Source organism: Mustela nigripes, chromosome 10 (assembly GCF_022355385.1).
Source record: "Mustela nigripes isolate SB6536 chromosome 10, MUSNIG.SB6536, whole genome shotgun sequence".
In the NCBI taxonomy this organism is placed as follows: Eukaryota; Metazoa; Chordata; class Mammalia; order Carnivora; family Mustelidae; genus Mustela; species Mustela nigripes.
The window spans coordinates 35,112,169-35,135,243 of NC_081566.1; the positions used below are offsets into that span (position 1 = coordinate 35,112,169).

Genomic DNA, 23,075 nt, shown 5'->3' on the forward strand with positions numbered 1-23,075 from the left:
GGGTTGCACAGGTTTGGGTAGCCCAGGACCTGGGAGAGGGCAAGTGTCAGGAGAGGCCGGGCCACAGGAGAGGACTATTGGGTGCACCTGGCATCTGCTTAATACCAAGGCTGAAGCTCCAAGAAGGTGCATATTCCTCCTAACAGCGGACTTGAAAGACTCTGCGCTGCTTTGCCAGGGTGAGTCTGGGTGGGTTTCTGGAGGTAGCCACTAAATAAGAGACCCCTGGGTGTCCTGATCGCTGGAGTAGCACGGGACTCCACAGGCAGCCAGTCCATATGGGGGCCGACTGCCATCCTTTTGCAGCTGCCTGCCCCCCTGCCCTCCCTAGTGATTTTCAGAAGATGGGTTCCCTCTGCACCAGCAGCTTTGCACATGCTCGGGGCCTGGCCAGACTTCCACAGGTTTGGAGGGCCTTCTGGGTCTTAAGGGGTGATCTGTGCATGCACAGGCAGGCAGGTCAGGGTAGCCGAGGATGTCAGCAGGGCAAGTGTCGGGAGAGGCCAGGTCAATGGGGAGGGCTCTGGGGATTACAGGGCTTCGGCATAATTCCAAACCTAACCTATGCAATGCACATATTCCTTGGGAAGGCCTAACTGGAGTCATCTGGCCCGTCTTGCCAGGCCTGGGTTGTGCGGGCTGGCTAGGGTAGCCTCCAACAGGAGACACCTGTGAGCGGGGATTGTGGCAGAAGCCTGGAACCCCAGGAAAAGGAGAGTACGCATGGGCACTGACTGTGGCCAGTTAAAAGCTGCCACCTTAGAAAGATTTTCACGGGGAAGGCCCGGAGGCCAATCAAGTGCTCGGGATCCAGCGGGAGTTCCACGGACCTGGAGCGCCCCCTGCAGGCCAAAGCCAGCTGATCCAGGGCGGACTGCACATGCGCGAATCGCGCAGGTCAGGGCCGCCAGGCACCTGGAGTAGGGCAGTATCAGGATAGGCCTTACGGTAATAGGACGCTGCCGTTGGGAGTACCTAGTGTTTACCTAATTCCAAGACTTAAACTACACAAATGTGTATGTTCTCCCTGAAGGCGGAGCTGGAGACATCTGGACTGACTTGACAGAGTTGGATTGTGCAGGCTGGCAAGGGTCGCCTGCAGTAGAAACACGTGGGAGCTCGACTGGCGCAGAAGCCCTGGACCCAGCCGAGAGTAAGTGCACTCGGGGACTGTCACCCATTTGGCATCCCCTGAGACCCGTGTCCGGGGGGAGTGGTCCCCCTCCATTTTGAGGCTCTGCAGGTGGTTCCAGACGGGCACCAGTTTCACAGGTCGGGGGGGCCCCAGTGCCCAAGTGTGACTGATGGGGTACAGATTGTACACGCATAGGATGGTCACGTCAAGGTTGCCAAGGACCTGAAACAGGGCAAGTACTGGGAGAGGCTGCGTCCCAAGACTGGTTTTTGGAAGTACCCGACATCTACCAAATTCCAAGCCTTAACCTGCACAAAGGTGCCAATTCATGCTGAAGGCAGAGCTGGAGGAATCTGGGCTGCCTTGCCAGAGTGGGGCACGCTTCACTGCTGGAGACAATAAGGGACACCTGGGGGCCCCGATTACTGGAGAAGTCCGGGACTCCACCAGGCAGCCAGTCCAGATGGTCTGTCATCAGATTAATGCTGCTGCCTCAGAATGATGATCTGGGGGGTGGTCCCTCTTCACCCTGGAGGCTTACAGGGGTTTGGGGAACAGCCTGTGCTCCCCAGGCCTGGAGGGTACCATCCGCTGAGGGCCGCTGACCGTGTGCTCTGCCGGCCCAGCTCAGTCGCAGAGGTCAGCATAGCCAGGGAACTGAGTCAGGGCAAGCTTCAGGAGAGTCTGAGTCAAATAGCAGGCTATCAGGGTACGTGGCATCTGCATAACTTCAAGGCTTACCTTACACAGATGTGCATATTCCTGCTGAAAGTAAAGTTGGAGTAAGATGGAGGGTCTGGCTGGCTGGTGGGGGTACCGTCTGATCAGAGACACCTGGGAGCCTTGATTGTTGCTGAAGTCTGAAATACCAACATATGGTATGTCTATGCAGGGACTGACTGTTGCCCATTTTAACAGCAGTCTCGATCAGTTTTGTTTTTTTTTTTAAAGATTTATTTTATTTATTTATTTATTTGACAGAGATCACAAGTAGGCAGAGAGGCAGGCAGAGAGAAAGAGAGAGAAGGAAGCAAGCTCCCGCTGAGCAGAGAGCCTGATGCGGGGCTCGATAACAGGACCCTGAGATCATGACCTGAGCCGAAGGCAGAGGCTTTAACCCACTGAGCCACCCAGGAACCCCTCTCTGATCAGTTTTGGGGGAATGGGCTCCTTTACACTTGAGGCTGTGCAATTGATAGGGAATGGGCCCTGGCTCTGTAGGGGCAGATAGCCCTGTTCACCCAAGGGTGGCTTTTGGAATATGTACAGTGCAGGTGTGGGCCGTGCAGGTTAGGGTAGCCAGGACCTTGTACTCAGGGAGACAGGGCAAGTGTATGGAGAGGCCAAATCATGGGTTGGGGATAGTAATGGTATCTGGCATATGCCTAATTCCAAGGCTTAACATTCATAAAGATGAATATTTCTGCAGAGGCCAATTTGGGGAAATTTGGACTGCCCTGTCAGCAGGGGCCAGGTGGGATGGCCAGAGTACCCTCCGATGAGAGACACCCGGGGGCTTTGATTGCTGAAGCCCAGGACCTCGTTAGAAAAGTCCCCCAGCTGGTCTGAATGGAGATTGACCATCACCAGGTTCAGCAGGAACCTCAGATTTTCAGGCGGTGGGCTCTCTCCACAGTGGAAGCTAGCAGTCTTTCAGGACCGGTCTGAGTCCCAAGGGCTTGTGGGTGGGGGGGTCTGCCTGAGGCCAGCTTACAAGGTGTGGACGACACATGTGTGGGGCTCCCAGATCGGGGTGGCTGAGGATCCAGAGCACACCAAGTATCTGGAGAAGCTGGCTCACTGGAGCAGGCTCCTGGGGCTACAAGGCATCCTCCTTATTCCAAGCCCTAATTTATACACATGAGCATTCCCACTGATGGCCGACCTGGAGGAAGATGGAGGGGATGGGCTGGCTAACCGCGGTACGCTCCGATAAGAGACATCTGGGACGCTTGATGTTGCTCAAGTCCAAAAGAGCAGCACACACGGGGAGTGACTACTATCGCTTTCTTTTTCTTTTTCTTTTCTTTCTTTCTTTCTTTTTTTTTTTTTGTTTAAATTCATTTAGCCAACATATACGGGAGATGAGGAGGAATGGTTCCCTCCCCCCAGAGGCCATTGAGGTGGTTGGGTTCCGGCTGGAATTCCACAGGCCTGGAGCGCCCCCTGTAGCCCAGGAGAGTCTCTGCAGATCAGGGTAGCCGGACCTAGGAAGGGGCAATTCCAGGCAAGACGGAGCCACAGGAGGGGGCTGTTAAGGATAGAAAGCCATGGCCAAGACACAGGACCTACCTACTCGTAGTTTTCTCTCGGAAGGCTAAGCAGGAGGTTTTCCAACTGCTTTGCCAACAGGGGCTGGGCCAACAGGTTGGGGTATCCTCCATCAGAGATGTGGGGGTCCTGGTTCCTAGAGAAGCTGGGACCCCCTCACCTAGTAAGTTCACACGGGGCTGGTTATTGCCCATTTGCAGCTTTCAGCCCAGAGAAGTTTTGGGAACGTGGGCTCCCTCCATGCCTGTGGTTATGCCAGTGGTTGGCGCCTAGCCAGAATTTCACAAGCTTGGTGGACTGTAATTCCAAACCTTAAGCTATACAAATGAACATTCACCCGATGAAGGTAGAACTGAAAAAATCTGGACCACCTTGCCAGGGCAGAGCTGGGTGAGATGGCTGTGATACTGTCCAGTAAGTGACCGCTCAAAGCTGTGGTTGCTGGAGAAGCCCAGGACTGAGTTAGGCAACCAGTCCAAGCGGGGGCAGTCTTTCACCAGTTTAAAGCTGCCCCAGAAAGATTTTCTGGGGGTAGACTCCTTCTACCCTGATACCTTAAGGTGGATGAATTCAAGCCAGAGTTCCCCAAGCCTGGAGTGTTCTCTGCAACCCAAGGCGGGATGACAGAGGGAGTATTGCTCACGTGCAGGTCGGGCTAGCCAGGGACCCAGAACAAGACAAAGTTGGGTGAGCTGGGTCACAGGAGGAGGCTCTGGGCATACCTGGCATATTCCTCACCCCAAGCCCTAACTTACACATGATCCATATTCCCCTTGAAGGCAGAGCTGGAGGAATCTGGAATGCCTTACAAGGGTTGGACTGGGCAGACAGCTTCTAGTAAGAGATGCCTGGGAGCCTTGATGGCTACGGAAAGCTAGGACCTCAGCAAATAATAAGTACACATGGGGATTGTCACCCATTTCCGTGGATCCCTCAGAACAGGTTTTGGGAGGTAGGCTCCTTCCAACCTTGAGGCAATGCAGGAAGTTAGGGACGAGCCCTAGCTCTGTAGGCCTAGAGTAACCTGGCTAGGCAAGACCAGGGCTAGGCTGGCCGGGTGCAGGCTGCTTACGTCAGGAGGCGCAGGTCAGAGGAGTCAGGGACCTGGTGCAGGGCAATGTCAGCAAGGCTGCGTCACGGGAACAGGCTATTGGAGGTAGCTGGCATGTGCCTAGTTCCAAACTTTAACCTGCACAAATGCACGTATTCCGCATGAAGGCTGTATTGTTTTGGGAGGCAAATAATGCTCAAAGACTAATTTTGTTTGCCAACAATGTATTTAACAAAGGTTCCCTGTGCGAATTGCCCAAGCCAGTAGCATATAAGAGAATGTCTTTTCATTAGATAATATGAAAATCACAGACTCCAAACCAGTGTTAGATTGATCACACGATTGTTCCAGGCAAGGAGAGATGAAAAGAATGAAACCCTAACATAGCTGAGGTGTGTCCTTATCAGAGTTGGTGCTCAGGAGATACCACTTTGTCAACCCAGAGCTGAAGCCCAGCTGCTAGTGCAAAAGGGAAAGTCTCGTGTTGCTAGAACACATAGCTAGGGAACGAGGATCTGGGATCAATGGATAATGTGATTTTTGCAGGGATGCTAGATGGCTTTTGCCCCTGCCTGTGAAAGAGTCCTTTTTACAGAGGCAGGAACTCATTGCCCCCAAGGTCTTCAGGAGTCCTTTTAGACCAGCCACGTATAGCCTTGCCCAGACCATACACTCTCATAGTTCTCACGGACTCTCAGTGTTGATAGTCTAACGTCCCCTTGCTGTAGCTGCTGCTTCATATGTTTTCTATTTGTTTATTTATCTTTTATGTATTATTTTTTTTAAAATTACATATAATGTATTATTTGCTTCAGGGGTACAGGTTTGTGATTCATCAGTCTTACACACCTCACAGCACTCACCATAGCACATACCCTCCCCAATGTCCATAACCCAACCACCCTTTCTCTACGCCCCCACCCCCCAGTAACCCTCAGTTTGTTTCGTGAAATTAAGAGTTTCTTATGGTTTGTCTCCCTCCCCGGTCCCATCTTGTTTCATTTTTTTCCTTCCTTCTCCCCATGCCCCTGGCCCTGCCTCTCAAATTCCTCATATCAGAGAGACCATATAATAATTGTCTTTCTCTGACTTATTTCACTTAGCATAATACCCTCTTGTTCTATCCTCGTTGTAGCAAATGGCAAGATTTCAGGGTTTTGATGGCTGCATAGTATTCCATTGTGTATATATACACCACTTCTTTATCCATTCGTCTGTTGATGGACATCTGGGCTCTTTCCATAGTTTGGCTATTGTGGACATTGCTGCTGTAAACATTCAGGTGCACGTGCCCCTTCAGATCCCTATATTTGTATTTTTAGGGTAAATACCCAGTAATGTGATTGCTGAGTCATAGGTTAGCTCTATTTTCAACTTTTTGAGGAAGCTCCATACTGTTTTCCAGAGTGGCTGCACCAGCTTGCATTCCCACCAGCAGTGTAGGAGGGTTCCCCTTTCTCTGCATCCTCTCCAACATCCGTTGTTTACTGACTTGTTAATTTTAGCCATTCTGACTGGTGTGAGGTGGTATCTCATTGTGGTTTTTATTTGTATTTCCCTGATGCCAAGTGATGTGGAGCACTTTTTCATGTGTCTGCTTCAATGTGTGTGTTTTTTTAATGTTTTATTTTTTTAAAAAATTTCTTTCGAGTGTTCCAGAATTCATTGTTTATATACCACACTGCTTCATATGTTTTTAAGGTAAGCCTCCAGGGGGCCCCTCAGCACCTGAGCTACTCCGTTCTTATGGGTGAGAACAGACAAGACGATGACATCCAACAACTTCACACAAAAGCAACATTCAAGACCAACTTTATTTTTGTCTTTGTCATCAACAAGTGGATTTGAAATCCTGTCAAACCAACAAACCAGAGTCTTCCCTGTGCTTTCAAATTACTCACACACTAACTAATACTAAGGGCCTAATGTCCTGTACAAATCCAAATGCATAAAAATATCCATTTACTCTGTGATTCTTTGTCACTTACAGTGTTAATCACAAGCAGTCCTATTCAGAGAGCATTTTTCCTTCGACATTCTTTCACACATAGTTGAATGGCCAGTTTAAACAATGATATTACTAGTGTGATCAATTTAAGCATAACAAATAACTCTTTAACATGGTACCACACTTAATCTCCAAACAACCAAAAGTTAAGTTATCTGAACCACTCAGTTTAACGTCCTTGACAAATACGTTTCCAAGTGAAGATCATCTTTATAAGGCTCCAGAGGATGCGAACTTGCACAGTACTATCAAGCAGGTGTTCAGTTGTCGTAACTCCAGCATTCAACACTGCCATTGTGTTAGGGAATACATGTGTTCATTCTCTTTTTAATTCCTGCAAAGTTATTTTGATTTTTCTTAATCTTCCAAATGTGCCTTGACTTAGGTTTTCTTTTTTTTTTTAGCATCTTAATTTAATTTTATTTTTTTCAGTGTTCCAAAATTCATTGTTTATGCACCACACCCAGTGCTGCATGCAATACGTGCCCTCCTTAAACCCACCACTGGGATCACCCATTTCCCCACCCCCCTCCCTTCCAAAACCCTCAGTTTGTTTCTCAGAGTCCACAGTCTCTCATGGTTTGCTCCCCCTCCAATTTCCCCCAATTCACTTTTCCTTTCCTTCTCCTAATGTCCTCCATGTTATTCCTTATGCTCCACAAGTAAGTGAAACCATATGATAATTGACTTTGTCTGCTTGACTTATTTCACTCAGAATAATCTCCTCCAGTCCTATCCATGTTGATGCAAAAGTTGGGTGTTCATCCTTTTTGATGGAGGCATAATACTCCATTGTGTATATGGACCATATCTTCTTTATCCTTTAATCTGTTGAAGGGCATCTTGGCTCTTTCCACAGTTTGGCAATTCTGGCCATTGCTGCTATGAACATTGGGGTGCATATGGCCCTTCTTTTCACTACATCTGTATCTTTGGGGTAAATACCCAGTAGTGCAATTGCAAGGTCATAGGGTGGCTCTATTTTAAATTTTTTGAGGACTCTTCACACTGGTTTCCAGAGTGGCTGCACCACCTTGCATTCCTACCAGAGGGTTCCTCTTTCTCCACAACCTCTCCAACACTTGTTTGCTGTCCTGTTGATTTTGGCCATTCAAACTGGTGTAAGGTGGTATCTCAGTGTGGTTTTTTTTTTTTTTTTTAATTTATTTATTTGACAGAGAGAAATCACAAGTAGACAGAGAGGCAGCCAGAGAGAGAGAGAGAGGGAAGCAGGCTCCCCGCTGAGCAGAGAGCCCGATGCGGGACTCGATCCCAGGACCCTGAGATCATGACCTGAGCCGAAGGCAGCGGCTTAATCCACTGAGCCACCCAGGCGCCCCCTCAGTGTGGTTTTGATATGAATTTCCCTGATGGCTAGTGATAATTAACATTTTTTCATGTGTCTGTTAACCATTTGTATGTATTCTTTGGAGAAGTGTCTGTTCATGTTTTCTGCCCATTTTTTGACATGATTATCTGTTTTTCGAGTGTTGTTGAGGAGTTTGGGGTATTGTTTGAAGAGTTCTTTATAGATCTTGGATATCAGCCCTTTATCTGTAGTGTCATTTGTGAATATCTTCTCCCATTCCTTGGGTTGACTCTTTGTTTTGTTGACTGTTTCCTTTGCTGTACAGAAGCTTTTTATCTTGATGAAGTCCTAAAAGTTCACTTTTGCTTTTGTTTCCTTTGCCTTTGGACACCTGTCTTGAGAAGCTGCTGTGGCTGAACATACTGCCTATGTTCTCCTCTAGCATTTTGATAGATTCCTGCCTTACGTTGAAGCCTTTCATCCATTTTGAGTTTATCTTTGTATATGGTGTGAGAGAATGCTCAAGTTTCATTCTTCCATACATAGCTGTCCCATTTTCCCAGCACCATTTATTGAAGAGGCTGTCTTTTTTCCACGGATATTTTTTCCTGCTTTGTCAAAGATTATTTGACCATAGAGTTGAGGGTCCATATCTGGACTTTCTACTCTGTTCCATTGGTCTATGTGTCTGTTTTTGTGCCGGTACCATGCTGTCTTGGTGATCACAGCTTTGTAGTAAAGCTTGAAATCAGGCAACAGTATGATGCCCCCAGCTTTGTTTCTCTTTTTGAACATTTTCTTAGAGATTTGGGGTCTTTTATGGTTCCATACAAATTTTAGGATTGTTTTTTCTAGCACTTTGGAATTTTAACTGGGATGGCATTGAAAGTATAGATTGCTCTGGCAGTATAGACATTTTAATAATGTTTATTCTTCCAATCGATGAGCATGGAATGCTTTTCCATCTTTTTGTGTCTTCCTCAATTTCCTTCATGAGTGTTTTGTAGTTCTTCGAGTATAGATCCTTTACCTCTTTGGTTAGGTTTATTCCAAGGTATTTTATGGTTCTTGGTGATATAGTAAATGGGATCAATTTTCTAATTTCCCTTTCTATATTTTCATTGCTAGTGTATAAGAAAGCAACTGATTTCTGTGCATTGATTTTGTATCTTGCCACATTACTGAATTGCTGTATGAGTTCTTGTAACTGGGGAGTGGAGTCTTTTGGGCTTTCCATATAAAGTATCATGTCATCTGGGAAGAGAGAGAGTTTGACTTCTTTGCCAGTTTGAATACCTTTTATTTATTTTTGTTGTCTGATTGCTGTTCCTAGGACTTCTGGTACTATGTTGAACAACAGTGGCGAGAGTGGTCATCCTTGTTGTGTTCCTGATCTCATTGGGAAGGCTGTTAATTTTTCCCCATTGAGAATGATATTCACTGTGTGTTTTTCATAGAAAGATTTTATGAGTTGAGGAATGTTCCCTCTATCCCTATATTTTGAAGAGTTTTGGTCAGGAACAGATGCTGTATTTTGTCAAATGCTTTTTCTGCATCAATTGAGAGGACCATGTGGTTCTTCTCTCTTCTCTTATTGATTTGTTCTATCACATTGATTAATTTGCAAATGTTGAACCACCCTTGCATCCCAGGAATAAATCCCACCTGGTCATGGTGGATAATCTTTTTAATGTACTGTTGGTTCCTATTAATTGGGATCTTGTTGAGAACCTTGGCATCCATATTCATCAGGGATATTGATCTGAAATTTTCCTCTTTGATGGGGTCTTTGCCTGGTTTGGGGATCAAGGTAATGCTGGCTGTATAGAAAGAGGCTGGAAGTTTTCCCTCTGTTTCTATTTTTTGAAAGAGCTTCAGGAGAATAGGTGTTATTTCTTTTTTGAATGTTTGGTAGAATTCCCCAGGGAATTCTTCCTTCAGGTCCTGGACTCTTGTTTTTTGGGATGTTTTTGATCACTGCTTCAGTCTTGTTACTTGATATTGGTCTATTCAGGTTGTCAGTTTCTTCCTGTTTCAGTCTTGGAAGTTTATAGGTTTCCAGGAATGTATCCATTTCTTCTAGGTTGCTTAGTTTATTGGCATATAACTGTTGATAATAATTTCTGATGATTGTTTCTATTTCCTTGGTGTTAGTCATGCTCTCCCCCCTTTCATTCATAATTTTATTAATCTGGGTCCTCTCTCCTTTCTTTTGGATTAGTTTGGCCAGTGGTTTATCCATCTGATTGATTCTTTCAAAAAACCAGCTTCTAGTTTTGTTGATGTGTTCTAGTATATTCTAACTCCTTGATCTCTGCTCTAATCTAATTATTTCTCTTCTTTTTTTTTTTTTTAAAGATTTTATTTATTTATTTGACAGACAGAGATCACAAGCAGGTAGAGAGGCAGGCAGAGAGAGAGAGAGGAGGAAGCAGGCTCCCTGCTGAGCAGAGAGCCCGATGCTGGACTCGATCCCAGGACCCTGAGATCATGACCTGAGCCGAAGGCAGAGGCTTAACCCTCTGAGCCACCCAGGCACCCTAATTATTTCTCTTCTTGTGTGTAGGGTTGGCTTAATTTGTTGTTGATTTTCCAGTTTTTTAAGGTGTAAACAGAGTTGGTGTTTTTGGAATTTTTATTTTATTTATTTATTTATTTATTTATTAGTGAGGCTTGGATGGCTATCTGTTTCCCCCTTAAGACTGCCTTTGCCATATCCCATAAGTTTTGGATCAATGTGTCTTCATTCTCATTGGTTTCCATGAATTGTTTAAGTTCTTATTTGATTTCCTGGTTGATCCAAACATTCTTGAGCAGGATGGTCTTTAGCTTCCAAGTGTTTGAATTCCTTCTAAACTTTTTCTTGTGGTTGAGTTCCAGTTTTAAAGCATTGTGGTCTGAGAATATGCAGGGAATAATCTCAATCTTTTGGTGTTGGTTAAGCCCTGATTTGTGACCCAGTATGTGGTCTCTTCTGGAAAAAGTTCCATGTGCACTCAAGAAGAATGAATATTCTATTGTTTTAGGGTGGAATGTTCTGTATATATTTATGTGGGCCATCTGGTCCAATGTGCCACTCAAAGCTCTTGTTTCTTTGTTGATTTTCTGCTTAGGTGATCTGTCTGTTGTTGAGAGTGGTGCATTCAGATCCCCTGCAATTAATGTATTCATATCATTATGACTTTTTATTTTGCTTAACAGTTGGCTTACATAATTGGCTGCTCCCATGTTGGGGGTATGAATATTTACAATTGTTAGATCTTCTTGGTGGATAAACCCTTTAAGGATGATGTAGTGTCCTTCTGTATCTCTGACTACAGTCTTTAGTTTAAAATCTATTTTATCTGATATGAGGATTGTGATCCCAGCTTTCTTTTGAGGCCCATTTGCATGAAAGATGGTTCTCCACCCCTTCACTTTCAGTCTGGATGTGTCTTTAGGTTCAAAATGTGTCTCTTGTAGATAGCATATGAATGGGTCCTGTCATTTTATCCAGTTTGCAACCCTGTGCCTTTTTATGGAAGCATTTAGGCTGTTCACATTGAGAATAATTGTTGAAAGGTAAGTTTTTATTGACATCATATTGCCTGAGAAGTCCTTGTTTCTATACATTGTCTCTGTAACTTTCTGTTCCATGTCACTCTTGGGTTCTTTCTTCTTTTATAGAACCCCCCCCTTAGTATTTCTTGTAGTGCTGGCTTGGTGGTCAGACAATCTTTTAGACCTTGCCCATCTTGGAAGCTCTTTATCTCTCCATCCATTTTGAATGTCAGCCTTGCTGGATAAAGTATTCTTGGCTGCATGTTCTTCTCATTTAGTGCCCTGAATATGTCTTGCCATCCCTTTCTGGTTTGCTAGATTTCTGTGGACAGGTCTGATGTTTTTCTGATGGTCCTTCCTCTGTACGTAAGGAATCTCTTCCCCCTACCTGGCCTTATGACCTCTTGTCTGAAATTATGATTCATGAATTTCACAATCAAGTGTCTGGATGTCTTTCTAGACTCATTGATCTTGGGGGGTGTCCTTTCTGCTTCTAGGACTCCATTCCCCAGATTAGGAAAGTTTTCATCTGGTATTTGTTCAACTATATCTTCTAGTCTTCTCTCTTTCTCCACCCACTCAGGAATTTCAATAATTGTGACATTGGAACATTTCATGGGGTATTTATTTCCCTAATTCTGTTTTCATGGCCTCTAAATTGTTTGTTCCAGGCCTCCTCCTGGTCTTGCTTTTCTATCAATCTTCTAGATTTCTGTCTATCTTCTAGATCACTAATTTGATCTTCTGCCTCGGTTACCCTAGCTGTTACAGTATTTAGATTAGATTGGATCTAGTTAATAGTATTTTTTACATCTGCCAGATCAACTTTCACTTCCACCCCTAGAGAATCTACGTTGCCACTAATTGTTTTCTCCAACTTAGCCATTGCCTGGAGTTACCCTGAATTCCATTTCCAATATTGTATATATCCATATCTAATCGTTCTGTGGCAGAGGTCTCAGTCTCTGAATTTTTCCTCTGTTCTGTGTTCCTTCTCCTAGTCATTTTAGTGAGAGGTGGTTGAGGGGATGTATAGCTGAATATATCAACCATGATCCAGTCAAGGTGCCCCTCTGCACAGATGATCTCCTGCCCCTGTGGAGATCCAGAAGTGTATAATCTTAAATTTTAGGCTTATGTCATGGGTGTTCAGAGTGCTCTGGTAGATACTTAGCTCATCTCAGGGGACTGGTTGAAACAGGGTTTCCTACTTCTCCACCATCTTGCCTTCCCCTCTTGTCTTAGGTTTTCTAATGTATGATTTATATTTATCAGGTCACTTTGAGGAGGTTCAATGTGGATTTTTTTTCTGGTTATTTTAATGGTTCTTGATCTTTTATTGACCTTGAATAACATCCTTTCCCTTCTATTAATACTTTCATTACCTGTTGTATTTTTACACATCACATCATGTTGTGTTCCTTATTTTCCCTTGGACTCCATTAGGTTAGGATGGAGTTTGGCTTAGAGTATGCTATCGGAGTTCAAGTTCCCATGTTATAGATAATGGGTTGGGGAGGCATCAAAGCCATAGTCATAGATACTTTTATGGTACTTTTACCATAAGATATATCCAGAAGTCTGGCAGTCATAAAGGTATTTTGGTTCCATTCCAGCAATATACCCTCAGGAACACATTTTCCTTCTATCATAAAGGGTCTTTCTATGGCCAGTGGGCTCCACTTTCCTGTTTGATATTGGGAAACTGCATATGTGGGTAACCCAATGTCTTATTTCCTCTTTTAAACACTGATATTCTAATTTTACATTTGCCCAAGGAATTAGAGCTGTTAGGATGTGTGATATCTACTTCTGGCTGAGCAGTTATCTCAGGCGACCATTATTGCCTTGAGATCATAGCTGTTCTAAGATTACCACACATACCAACCATTCCTAACTATAACATTGACAATCAACAGAGAAACATGTCTCATGCTGTTGTTTAGTATTATTTTTAGTGTTTTCTCCAGCTGCTTTATGCCAAGCTTCCATTGCTCTGTATACTTTTGTGTGACATTTATGTTCTGTAATATGTTGTGAAGATTTCCATCTGTGTACCTAATGATGACAAAGGTACAATTGCCTGGGTGTTAAATTGAGATTGGTTTCAAAAAGTTGAACATTTAATATGATTTGATGGATTGGGAATTGAGAAAAACATTGGCTTGCCATTGTTACTCCAGTTACACCTGTCAGTCCAACAAGGAACTGTAAGGGTTTCCTTCCTTTTGGTGAGTCTGTCTTTGGCATGCATTGTAAATTGAGCATAAATGAGGATGGATAAAACAACACCATTAGGGTATCTGTATCTGTCTAGAAAGTCCTAGGGGTTAAATTTCAGGGAGTAGGCCACTCTTGTAGGGTATGACTGGGAGTGGTTTCATTAACATAGATTGCCACATTCTTAGGGTAGAAATCTGTAGTGTGATAAAGAAGCCTGATATATACCACAAAGGATAATGATATATGCTATGTTTCCTATGTCTCCTCTACATACTTTACAAAGTGTCCCTGTTCTTTTAAAGTCTGGACATAATATCCACGGATCTATTGTTCACATTGTTCATTCATACCTATTTTCTAATAGGTGAATATAGACTAAATAGTGTAAATTGGGAGTGTAGTAAATGATCAGTTTTTTGGATTATTTCTATTTAAAGATATAATTCCACATTCTGTGTATTCAGTACCTGTTCTTTTCTAATAAAATGCTAGCACACAAATCAGGAACTAAATCTGGGTTATTTTAAGAGTCTCTGTCATGTGGCCAATGCTGCCCTCAATTCAGTAAGATAAAAGTACAAAATTTAGCACCTGGTTGCCTTGGTATATGCTGGTTATAATACCAAGAGCCGGTTAGTAGTTTGTAGTAGTTAGTAGTAACCAATCTTCATCTGTGTCAGTGTCTGACACAGTATCTGATAGAGTTGTTATTCAATCCTTGGTGAAGTTAAACTTCCTTTTATGAAGTTTAAAATGGAGGTATCCACTGCTTCATCAGCTTCTCTAAATATTTAGTGGCTCTATTGATTGAGGTTTCCCAGTGAGTAGATGGTGACAGTGACAGTAGATGGTGACAGTGAAGGATGGGGTGGAGAGGTTGGCTTTGGTGATGCTGGTGATGTCGATGAGTCCTCTGTTGCAATAAGATGACCGGGATAGTGATCCTTGGAGAAAGTAGTAGATGTCACAGCCAGTGGCGTTGTTCTGGGCCAAAAGGTGGCATTCCATTTCAGAACTCTGCTATTGCTGGAGCTGTCAGAGGAGTATCCGTAGCTGCAGTGAGCATGGTGTCTAATAGTGAGCAACAGGCAACAGAGTATAGCCAGCCGGCAGCATGTTCCACTGACCCGCTTAGTAATCTTGATAGAGTTAAAAATGCATTATGGGGGGCGCCTGGGTGGCTCAGTGGGTTAAAGCCCCTGCCTTCGGCTCAGGTCATGATCCCAGGATTCTGGGATCAAGCCCCACATCGGGCTTTCTGCTCAGCAGGGGGCCTGCTTACTCCTCTCTCTGCCTGCCTCTCTGCCCACTTGTGATCTCTCTCTGTCAAATAAATAAATAAAATCTTTAAAAAAATGCATTATGGATTTCTGCCTGCAAAATAAGGATAGTATCCTAGACACTTTTAATTCTTTCTTGTTGTTCTAAGGATAGAACACAATAGATAGGATAGATAGACCATAATAGATGATAATAGGTAATAGATAATAACAAGGATATTTAGGATTATGTCCATTCTTGCCAACATTTCCCCAAGCATAGTCACCTTGCATCATACTAGGCTAAATATTAGGCATCTGGGGTTAATACAATGAAGATGGTATTCTTCATGGCTGACGTTTTTACAGAACCATCACATTATCATCTTTAATTTGATATAATATGGTTTTTTTCTTTAGTCATCCAGTAGGATATATTGGTGGCAGGTGCTATAATTTCACCAGTACTGTATATATATGTCATTATTATTTCTTTTAATGAATATTTTTCCTTCTAATTTAGAATCTGGGGTATTGTTAGTACTCTTATCTGTTTGGGTACTTGCAATGTTAATTCATAGGTGTTTCATTCTTTCTATATTTATGATTTAGAGATCTTGCCACCTCCCAGATTGCTTTAGTCCAAGCTTTTATATCAGGATTAGTATGTTTCTGCTTGAGTAAGCCATTACACCCTTTCATTTGACCCAAATGTGGTTGGCTTCTAGGTTTAAGTGGAGGTTCCACATTATGCTTTGCCCATTTTTTTTTTTAAGATTTTATTTATTTATTCAACAGAGATCACAAGTAGGCAGAGAGGCAGGCGGGGGGGGGGTGGAAGCAGGCTCCCCACTGAGCAGAGAGCCCGATGTGGGACTCGATCCCAGGACACTGGGATCATGACCCGAGCCGAAGGCAGAGGCTTTAACCCATTGAGCCACCCAGGCGCCTCCTTAGCCCATTCTTACATTTGCTTTTCTTTGAAGTGGGTGCCCTGATCTGATTCTATGATGGCTGGGATACCATAGCAAGCAATCCAAATTTCTAATGCTCTGCTGGTGGATTTTTGTTAATTCTTCCTGGAAAGATAAGTGCAATCCCTATTCTGGATCATGAGTCCACAATGGTGCATGCAAACAGTTGATTCTCTGATATAGACAAGGGTTCTATATGACCCTTTGTATCATCTGGAAGTGTCTGTCAGCTTTGACCTTCCATGGAGTATTCATTAGTGACCTCCAACCCTTAAACTTTCAGCAATTCCCACTTTTCTTAATTTGAAATTGGAGGTATTTGGTGTGTGTAAATATGTGTTTCTTGGCCATGTTCTAGTGCTTTTTGTGCCAACATGACCTATTTAGTGAAATACACCCATGCAGTGATCCAATCATTTGGCATATCTTTGTGCTCAGCTTTTATGTTCCACTGTCCTTTTTGTTGATCTGGGGTTGTATTTTGAGTTGGTTTCCTCATTAATCACGAATAGTTGTGGTTTTTTTAAATTTCAGGAATTTTATATATTTTTTGTAGTGAGTCTATCTATCTGATCATTAAGTTTTCTTACTCAAGAGTTGTCTTTCTGATGTGCAGAGACCTGTGTGATGAACATGGAGGTATCAGCCAGTGCCATTTGCTGTCCCATGTCCTTATGTTCTTATGAACTCCATATGTTTATATTTCCCATTTTCCAGGCATTTCCCCACCATGTTCCTGACCAAAGAGCTATTTCATTAGCTGTTGCCCATGAGTCCGAGAAAAGATGAATGTCATTCTAATTTTCCTTAACAGATTGTCCAATCACCAATTTTATGGCTATTAACTCAGCATATTGTGCTGATTTTCTCAAGCCCATTTCCGACAGGGCTGGACCATCATTAGTCCTCAAGGATGCTGCCTGCCAGCATTTTCCAGATGGTGTGATGGAGGCTGATCCATCTATAAACCAGGCATTGTTGAATGCCACAGACCATGGCAGTCCCCACTGCCCAACTGCTGGAGCTTGGATAGGCTCACCCCTCAGGAATTCTGGCAAGTCCACTATTGGCATATTGGAGATTTTCTCAGTTCATACAGAAGTTGACCTTCAATCCATTTGCCTTGCTTGGAAATATACCATTTCCATGTTAAGACTTTATGGTCAGGAGTAGTTTCTGTTTGTCAGAGGCTTGCTTACCCCACTCCAGTATAGGCTGTAGGAGTTTAAGTATAATTAGCTTATTTTCTATCAGTGGCTCTGTATTTTGTAGGGCTTATAGAGTACCTAGGCGAGCCTTTAACTGGTTCAAAAGGAATTTCATTTTTTTTTTTAAGATTTTTTTTTTTTGAAAGTGAGAGAGAGACAGAGACTGCATGAGCAGAGGGGGAGGGGCAAAGGAAGAGGGAGAAGCAGATTTCCCACTGAGTAGTGAACCTGATGAGGGGCTCGATCCCAGGACTCTGAGATTATGACCTGAGCCCAAAGGCAGATGTTCAACTGACTGAGCCACTCAGGTGCCCCAGAACATAGGAATTTCTTAGTCCAAAATACAGTTGGGTAATATTTGGGGTCCTGTGATGTTTTAGACCACAGAGACCACATTGCAAAACCTTGTGATTGCAGGCATTCTGATTTATCTCTAGAGTCCTCATTAGCCGATGCCAGTGAATTACAAGTTCTGACAGCATTTGTGAAATAAGTAAAGGCTGCTTCTTGAATCTCTGTCCATCTAAACTCCTTACTCTTCCTAGTTATTTCATAAATGTTTGTAATATCCTCATGTGTGGTATGTGCTGTTTCCAATATTCAAACAGTTTGATCAGTTTTAGAGCTGCTGTTTTTGCAGTACCAATGGAATGCAATCTAGCTTGTCTGGGTCTGGGTCTGGTATTTTTTTGCCTTCAGAAGACCTAGAAATTTTATTGGTTGTTACTTGGGTCAGTGGTTCATTCTCTGAGTGTAAGGAATTAAATTAATTCTGCTGTGACTCTAGTCTGTTCTTCCCAGTTATCCCCATAAGTATGTCATCAATACAGGAAATGCTGGTTTGTCTATGTGTTGTTTTCTTTAAAGGCCTCGATGTTTTGTGTTAGAAAGTTGTGGGCTATTATGGGACTGTTGTGATATTCATGTGGTAACATAGTGAACTGATATTGTCTGCCTTCCCATATGAGAGGAGTCATGGGTTGGCTCTCTTATCAGCTGGAATAGCAACAATATGTCAGATAAGTCTATCACCAAGTAGTAAGTTCCTGATCCAGTGGTGATATTGTTTATGATAACACCTATATCTAGGAGTGCTCCCGCAATTGGGGGAGAGTATTTAACTTCCCGTAACTACTGTAAATCTATATTACCCATCTGATTTTAACAAGGCTAGACTGGATTATTGAATGGTGAAATAGTAGGGCCATTCTTTTGTTCCTTTAGGTGTTCTTGAATTTTTTTATTTGTATGTGTCTTATTACTTCTATTCCAAGAACATTTTCTAAATCGAGACCAATAATGAATTTAGCCTTAATATGTGGTTGTTTGTTTAGAACCTCCTCCTCAGGAGCTTCCCAAGTGAAATCTGAGATTGGACCTTGTATATGTAGGGCAGAGAGAGAGAAAGAGAGAAAAGAAAGAGTCAGGCCACTCAGGTTGGTAGGTGGCAGTTTTCGTAAGCAAAGGAAATGTACATGGCTTGTCTTAGGCAATAGCAAGGTGACGGGATCCCCCATACCTGCCTGCCAAATCCAAATTTATATAGAAGCCTTCACTGGGTTCAGTCTTGTATGCTGGGTGGGTGCTCTTGATACCACATCACTATCTCAAGCCTATGTCTTTGGAGAAGCCTGTAGGAGCTGGAAAGGCAAGTAGAATATACTTCCAAGGAGAGGGATGGGGGTGAAGAGCTTCTGAGTGCCTGGGTCCAGCTCATGGGGTGACTGGCAGTTGCATCTTTTTTGATGACCTTTAGAAACAGTGGTCTATCATCAATTATTAGGAACCTTTGTACTCATGTCCCTGGGCTAATTTTACTCTTAATCCTTCAACTAATCCCTTTTGTTGTTAAAATTTTTTAAATTAGTTGGATATCCTTGTACCATTATTACTTGGGACCCTGTATGTGATAATACAGTGGTATGTGTTGTATTTTTTTGAAATTTATTAATTTTTAAATTTCTTTTTATTTTTTAATTGAAATATAGTTGACACACAGTGTTACATTAGTTTCAGGTGTATAAAAGAGCAATCTGACAATGTTGTATGTCACATCATGCTCAGCATAAGTGTAGCTACCATCCATCTCCATGCAACACTATTACAATACCACTGAGTTTATTCCCTGTGCTGTACCTTTTATCCTCAGGACTTATTTAGTAGTCTGTACCTCCCACTCCCCTTCACCCATTTTTGTGCATCCTTCTACCCCCTCCCTCTGGCAACTATCTGTTCTTTATATTTATGGGTCTTTCTGCTTTTGTTTGCATGTTTTTAGATTCCACATGTAAGTGAAATCATCCAGTATTTGTCTTTTTCTGAGTTATTTCACTTAGCAGAATACACTCTAGGTCCATCCGTGTTGTCAAAAAGGCAAGATTGTACTGCCTTTTTTTTTTTTTTTAAATAACTGAGTAATATTAAGTTATATATGTATACATAGTCATGTCTATATCCATTGATGGACACTTAGATTGTTTCCCTGTCTTTGTAAATCATGTTGCAATAAACATAGGGGTGCGGGTATCTTTTTGAATTAGTGTTTTGTTTTATGTAGGTAAATATCCATTCGTGGAATTACTGGATCATATGGTATTTCTTTTTTTTTTTTTCATGTAGAGGTTTTGTTTGAACATAGACTTTCATTTCTCTTGAATAAATGTCCAAGAATTACATGTTTATTTTTTGTTTTTAAAATTTAAGTATAGTTCACACAATGTTAATCAGTTTCAGGGGTACATGACTGGACTAGTTTATATATTACGCTGTATTCACTCCAAGTGTAGCAACTATCTGTCCTGTTAGGTCACTATTACAGTATCATTGACTGTATTCTTACACTATGCCTTTTATTCCCCTGACTTATTCATCCCATGCTGGGTGCACGTATCTTTTCAAGTTAGTAGGTTTTGTTTTGTTTTCACAGTCTTGAGGTTTTTTGTTTTTGTTTTTGTTTTTAACACTTATCATGCCATGAATGCCCAGGGAATGGGTTTCAGCAGCTCAGGCTCCTTTCTCACAATGTGTGTCCATACTGATTTCTCCAGTAATTGCACCAGTTTATATTCCCACCAATAGTACATGAGGGTTTTCCTTTCGTCCACATCCTCTCAAATATGTGTTGCTTCTTGTTTTTTGTTTTTTGTTCTGTTTTTGTTTGTTTGTTTGTTTTGCCATTCTGACAGGTATAAGATGGTATCTTATTATGGTTTTCATTTGTATTTCCCTGATGATTAGTGATGTTGAGCATTTTTCATGTGTCTGTTGGCTACTTGTATATCTTCTTTGGAGAAATATCTGTCCATAACTTCTGCCTGTTTTTAATTGTTTATTTGATCTCTGGCATTGAGTTGTGTAAGAGTTCTTGATATATTTTGGATATAAATCCCTTTTCAAATATACCATTTGCAAATATATTCTCCCATTCAGTAGGCTGTCTTTCTTGTTTTCTTGATGATTTCTTGACTGTGCAAAACCTTTTTGTTTTGATGTAGTCCACAATAGTTTATTTTTACTTTTGTTTCCCTTGCCTCAGGAGACGTCTAGAAAAATATTGCTATGGCTGATGTCAGAGAAATTACTGCCTGTGTTCTTTTCTAGGATTTTTATGATTTCATTTCTCATATTTAGGTGTTTAATCCATTTTGAATGTCTTTTAGTGTATGGTGTAGGAAAGTAGTCCAGTTCATTCTTTTGGAGGAAGCTGTCCAGTTTTTCCAGCACTGCTTATTGAAGAGACTGTCTTTCCCCCATTGTATATGCTTGCCTTCTTTGTTATTGATCAATTGACCATTTAAATGTGGGTTTATTTCTGGGCTCTCTATTCTGTCCCATTGATTTATGTTTCTATTTTTATGCTAGTACCATACCGTTTTGATTACTATAGCTTTGTAGTATATCTTGAAATCTGGAATTGGACATCTCCAGCTTTGTTCTTTCTCAGGATTTCTTTGGCCATTCAGGGTCTTCTGTGGTTTCATACAAATTTTAGGATTATGTGTTCTAGTTTTGTGAAAAATGCTGTTGGTGTGTGTGTGTGTGTGTGTGTGTGTGTGTGTATATATATATATATATATATATATATATATATATATATATATATTTATTTATTTATTTATTTTAAGGATGCTTGCAACCCAAATCCTTTTTTTTCCTTTTCTTTTTTAAGATTTTATTTATTTGACAGAGAGAGAGATCACAAGTAGGCAGAGAGGCAAGCAGAGATAGAGGGGGAAGCACATTCCCTGCTGAGCAGACAGCCTGATGTGGGGCTCGGTCCCAGGACCCTGAGACCATGACCTGAGCTAAAGGCAGAGGCTTAACCCACTAAGCCACACAGGTGCCCCAGTATTTTTTTTTTTTTTAAGATTTATTTATTTATCTTGAGAGTAAGAAAGAGAGCAGAGGGGAGGGACAGAATCCTCAAGCAAATTTCCTGCTAAGTATGGAGCCCCATGTGGGGCTTGATCTCATGACTCATGAGATAATGACCTGAGCTGAAACCGAGAGTTGCATACTTAACCAACTGAACCATCCAGGCACCCCCAAAATGCTGTTAGTATTTTAATGGGGACCACATTGAATCTGTAGATTACTTTGGATAATATGGACATTTTAACTATTAATTCTTCCAACCCATGAGCATGAAATATCTTTCCATTTCTTTGTGTCATCTTTGATTTCTTTCATCAGTATTTAATAGTTTATGGAATACAGATCTTTTACTTCTTTATTTAAGTTCATTCCTAGGTATTTTATTATTTCTGGTGCAATTATAAATATTTTTAATTTCTCTTTCTGTCACTTTGTTGTTACTGTATAGAAAAACTACCAAATTTCTGGGTATTTAATTTTGTATCTTGTTACTTTACTGAATTTATTATTTCTGATAGTTTTTTGATAATCTTTAAAATTTTCTATTTACAGATCATGTTGTCTGTGAATAAGGACAGTTTAACTTCTTTACCAATATGGATGCCTCTTATTTCTTTTTCTTGTCTGATTGCTGTGGCTAGGGCTTCTGGTACTATGCTGAATAAAAGTGGTGAGAGTAGATATTCTTGTTCCTGACCTTAGATGGAAAGCTCTGAGTCTATCATCACTGAGAATGTTGTTAGTTCTGGGTTTTTTACAGATGGCCTTTATTATATTGAGGTATGTTTCCTCTAACCCCATTTTGTTGACAGATTTTACTTTTTTAAAAGACTTTACTTTAAATTCAATTAGTTAACATATAATATATTGTTGGTTTCAAAGGTACAGGTGTGTGATTCATCAGTCTTCTGTAATACCCAGTGCTCATTACATCATATGCTTTCCTTAATGTCCATCACCCAGTTATCCCATCCCTCCACTTCCTTCCCCTCCAGCAACCCTGAGTATGTTTCCTCTGACTAAGCGTCTCTTATGGTTTGTCTCCCTCTTTGGTTTCATCTTGTTTTATTTTGTTGACAGTTTTTAATCATGAATGGCTGTTGAATCTTGTCAGATTTTTTCACATCTATTGATGTGATCATAGCCTTTTTATCCTTCATTTTGTTGAGGTATGTCCTTCTATTGCACTGATTGGTATACAAACATTGAATCATCCTTGTATCCCCAGAACAAATCCCACCTGATGAAGGTGAATGAATGATGTTTTTAGTTTGTTGTTATATGCAGTTTGCTAATATTTTCTTGAGAACTTTTGTATTTATGTTCATGAGGGATATTGGCCTGTAGTGCTCTCTCTCTCTCTCTCTCTCTCTTTTTTTTTTTTTTTTTTGGTGTCTTTGTCTGGCTTTGGTTTCAGGGTAATACTGGCCTCATAGAATGTATTTGGAAGCTTTCTTTCCTCACCTATTTTTTGGAATAGCTTGAGGAGAACAGATATTAACTGTTCTTTAAATGTTTGGTAGAGGGGCGCCTGGGTGGCTCAGTGGGTTAAAGCCTCTGCCTTCGGCTCAGGTCATGATCCCAGGGTCCTGGGATCGAGCCCCACATCGGGCTCTCTGCTCCGTGGGGAGCCTGCTTCCTCCTCTCTCTCTCTCTCTCTCTCTGCCTGCCTCTCTGCCTACTTGTGATCTCTGTCAAATAAATAAAATATTTTAAATAAATA

General features: G+C 41.9%; 1 protein-coding gene across 1 annotated transcript in view; it reads left to right on the forward strand.

Annotated features, from left to right (window-relative positions):
* Window positions 1-904: 904 nt before the first annotated feature.
* Window positions 905-23,075, forward strand: part of CFHR5 (complement factor H related 5) — a 134,103-nt gene continuing 111,932 nt past the window's right edge. Inside the window, exon 1 of the mRNA XM_059413033.1 lies at window positions 905-1,153. The gene's annotated coding sequence lies outside the window, so the exon portion shown is untranslated. The remainder of the gene's footprint in view (window positions 1,154-23,075) is intronic.